General features: G+C 36.3%; 1 long non-coding RNA gene across 1 annotated transcript; it reads left to right on the forward strand.

The window, feature by feature from the left end:
- Positions 1–898: 898 nt before the first annotated feature.
- LOC140321218 (uncharacterized) lies at positions 899–3,280 on the forward strand. The gene is made up of 3 exons (XR_011918858.1): positions 899–1,002; positions 1,508–1,649; positions 3,154–3,280. It is a non-coding gene; the product is annotated as an uncharacterized lncRNA (long non-coding RNA).
- Positions 3,281–4,461: the final 1,181 nt, after the last annotated feature.

Here is a 4,461-nt window from a genome sequence, read left to right on the forward strand (position 1 = left end):
TTAATATTTTGAGTCCAAAATGCGTCTAGAAGCTGGAGACAAATCACCATTTTCAGGATTGTTAAAAGAATTCTTGCTGGTCCCTCTAAAATCACTCCCTTCTAGTTGGCGGAGCCATGTTGGAAAATATTCTGAGTGATTGGAATCACTCCCTATCTCCTTCATTGGGTAAGATCAAATATTGTCAGAGTTCAGCAAGGAAGTGATTCAATAAAAGTAAACAGAAGGTTCTCCTGCAAGACTGTGCTGCTGACATGGTCATAATAATGGTATATTAGGGCTCAGCCAATCCAGCCACCATTTGTTTTATTTTGGGCAAAGTGGGTTGAGCAAATAATGACAATATACCACTGCAAATAAAAAATCTGATTACAAATAGGTTTAAAAATCTATATTCATAATTATTTATCAAAGGAGAAACAATTATAATACAACAATTTATAAGAACATACAGACAGTCACTGTCGAATGGACATAGTTGCTTCTAGTATCATGTATACTCTATATCATCATATAGCAGAGTAGTAATATATATTACAGAAAGTCCTAAATATAAGGTATTGATACCAATAATATCTTCCACAGTATCAACACAAAACGGAGTCAACTATTAGGATGAGCTGCTGGGGTGTCTGGCATGAGTTCATAGGGCCACTAGGCTGGAATAACTGAGCCCTATTTTACCTGTCATTGATTATACTTGTCATTGACAGGTATAGTAGGCTGCTAGATGATGACAACTGTCATCCAGTCAGCCAATCTGGCAACTAGACTATGACATTTGACATCAATAAATGACAAGATTGGCTGTGCCCTACTAAATCTTTCATTGACAGGTATTGTAGGGTTCATCTAATTCAGCTATCAGACTCATTAGCGTTTTGTATGTTTTGTCTATAGGTTATAAAATGCAAAGCTGCTGTGTCATGGGCCCCACATCAGCCACTGGTGATTGAGGAGGTCGAAGTGCAACCGCCAATGGCAGATGAAGTTCGGATTAAGGTCAGTTTTCCTTTTTTTATGTTTTGACATCTGTTGTCTATACTTGCATGTTGATCTTTATTTAGTGATGGCAGCCTATAGTAAGCTTTGTACTTATATTTCCTTCATTGAATGTTCCAATGTTGAATATACTGCCCTCTTTGATTCGTTATCCAACCATTGCTTTTATAGGAATTTGACAGTAGATGGTAGGCTATAGGATATGGGTAAAAGGGCCGTAATTTCTTCACTTCTGACCTCACTTGATTCTTTCCCCTTCCTGCGAAACATCTTCTTCCCTGACATAGAGGTCACAATCACATACTGTGTCACCGTGTCAGTTCATTATTGTTGCATGTCTCTAAATATTTGGTGTCCTCCTTTGTATCTTGTTAGCTGAAACATTGGAGTGCAATTGCTCAGTTTCTTAGAAGGCATTATCTCTCTGAAGTTTAAGGAAATGTATATAGTATGTTCTTTCTGCATTGTTGAAAAAAATAAGTTTTCTTTTTTTTCTAATAAATAGATGGTAAGCACTGGAATATGTCGGACAGATGAACATGCAATGCATGGTGATATGGGAGTGTCAAATTTTCCAGTAATTTTAGGTCATGAAGGAGCTGGAATAATTGAAAGTGTTGGAAAAGGAGTGACTAGTATCAAACCAGGTATGTTTTACCATTTTGACATGTAAGCATAAAGTATAAGCGAAAATTCATAGCTCCCATCTACCCCTCAATCTTCTATTTGGAACTAAAGCCCTCTGTCATTTATCCCAATTTATAAGGTCCCTTTGTTTCCAGTTGTATAAAAATCTGAAAAACATAATGTATTAAATGCCAAAGTAAATTATATTACATAAAACTTGTTATATAACTTTTACACAATAGCACTAGATATTTTTAAAGGCTAATACAAGTAAATGTCAACTAAAGTTAATATAACATTGTGTTTATTCTTATGCTTCAAATTTCTGCAAAACTGACCAGAAAATGCTTAGAATAGACTGAATTACAGCTCATAGTAAACACACTGCACACAGGAAAACTGTATACAATTATTTTAATAAAATTAAATTAATTAAATGTATTATTTATTGAAGATCTGAGTTTGTGTAACCTTTGTGTAGTCATGTGTAGGGCCTAAGCAATAAGGACAATGTTTAGCAGTTCATGTAGGCAATTGACATCATTTTACCTCCAGTAAATATAGTTATCAATTTCTGGGATGCACAAATATCTCCTTGTAGTAGTAATAAACTGTGCATGATCCTACAGTGTTTCAGGTATGCACACTTAAGAACTAACAATTAATCCATATTAAGAGTTACCAAAACCCAAGAACAAAATGTAGTATATTACAGCATCTTTAGATGTGGTAGCTTGATTTGTTCTTTCTTTCTGGCTAATAACATTTTCAATATTTACAGAAATATATCCACTGGTTCTGTCAGAAACCTTGTGTTCTTGTAACTTCCAGTTACTGACATCACAACAAGGGGTTTTTGTAGTTAAAATCAGAATAGCAACTTTGGGCAACCAAGCTGCTGCTATAGTATAGCAAGTATGACTGTATAGCAAGTAAATGTTGTCATTCTAAGACAGAAAATGTGTTATTGGCAAGATGGTCCATTGAATAAATGAAAAAAGCAGAAAAAAATGCAGTTCAATACATTTTATTTGTTAGATTGAGAGAATCTATTTCCAGGTGAGGGTAGGGGTATGACTGAACATTTAATAAAACAAGTTCCCAATCACTTTTAAGCATCTTTATTTTCAAAAGGTTAGCAATGGTAGCTCAGATCCTTCAAAAATGACAGGTGTAGTTTAAATGGACCATTCACATATAGTTCAGTTTGTATTGTGTAATAACAGATCCTTAACCTCAGTTATACCTGGATTCTCTGCTTATGCATATGCATTATATCACATTTTAGATGGGCTGTGCTGTGTACACTATATTATCTATTTGCTTGACTATTTCTACTTGAAGTGATGTATTTTGTTACGGTTTGTGTAACTGTTGTGTTCCTCACATCTTTTTATCGATTTTGATACCAATGTTTTAAAGCTTTAAAACATTATAATACAGTAAAGGAAAATAATTACTATAAAAGATATTATTGAACATAAGAATTTAAAAAATACTTACATTAATATTTTCTTTTTTTAGGAGATAAAGTTGTTCCAATTTGTCTACCTAGATGTGGAAAGTGCAGCTCTTGTTTACACCCACAAAGTAATTATTGCTTTAAGTCTCAGTAAGTATGAAAACGGCCAACTTTTTTGTGTTAATAAAGAGTGAATAAAATTTGTTACATTCAGCTGTGTTTGCAATGTACGCTTTATATTTTCAGCTCTGTAATTTATTTCCTGTTAAACATAAAAAAATAGGAGCCTAGAGCTTCATCTGTTGGTTTAAAATTGCAAAAATGAAAAGTTATTGTAATGTACAATATTTTACATTTTACAAAACAGACTTTCAACAGACATAAGAAACATTTATGGTTTAGAGCAGGCATGTCCAAAGTCCGGCCCGCGGGGCGGTTTAATATGGCCCTCTAACAGCCCTCCCTGCCCTGTGTAAATGCGGCCCTCCCACGGCCCTCCCTTCTGATTGAGGGCGGCAAGCAGAAGACTGTCTGCCACAGGAGGGAGGGCGGTAGGAGGGTAATTGTTCAAAGAATGTTCGGAAAAATGTGCGGCCCTCCGGCATGTTCACTTCATCCAATCTGGCCCTCTTTGAAAAAAGTTTGGACACCCCTGGTTTAGAGCATGTATACATATACTAAATATTCAATGCATTGCTTATAGTTACATAAGAATAAAAGAAAGGCTCTCCAATTGTTCTCAACGTGTTTCAAGCCAATGTAGTCTGCTTCCTCAAGAGTATAGCAAACAAGTAGGAGCCATATATGAATCACTAAAATAAAAAGTATTTCATGTATTTCTCTGTAAATTCAACCAACAGCATAACATTAACTACTCCAACAAAAATACTCACAGTCAATTAAACAATCAATGTATCATATACCATAGCAATGCCTTATCCAAATAGAGGACAGGAGAAATGACGTAAACCCAAAGGAATGGGGCAGAGTTTATACCAAATATCAACAAACTAGAAGCTTGTCAAATTAACCCCCCCAAGCGATAAGCCCGACCTTGGTTCGGGCTTAAAATAATTACAATTATTGATAACCCCGAACTTTTCTCACTGTATGAAAATACAGTGAGAAAAGTTTGGGTTTATCGATCACTTACCTGGTCCCGCTGCGATCCAGCGTCGTGTTCCAGCGTCGTCCTCGAGCGTCCATCTCCAGCTTCGTCCTCCAGCGTCGGGTGCCCTCTCTGGGAAGAAGAAGCCGGCCGGCGGAGAAGAAGAAGCCGGCCGGCTTCTTCTCCCTCCGTGCGTGTACGTTGGCGCATACGATGACGTCAGCGCGTGTGCGGGAAATTCAAATTGAAAGTCATTCAAACA

The sequence above is a fragment of the Pyxicephalus adspersus genome, unplaced genomic scaffold (genome assembly GCF_032062135.1).
Source record: "Pyxicephalus adspersus unplaced genomic scaffold, UCB_Pads_2.0 Sca1401, whole genome shotgun sequence".
Taxonomy (NCBI): Eukaryota; Metazoa; Chordata; class Amphibia; order Anura; family Pyxicephalidae; genus Pyxicephalus; species Pyxicephalus adspersus.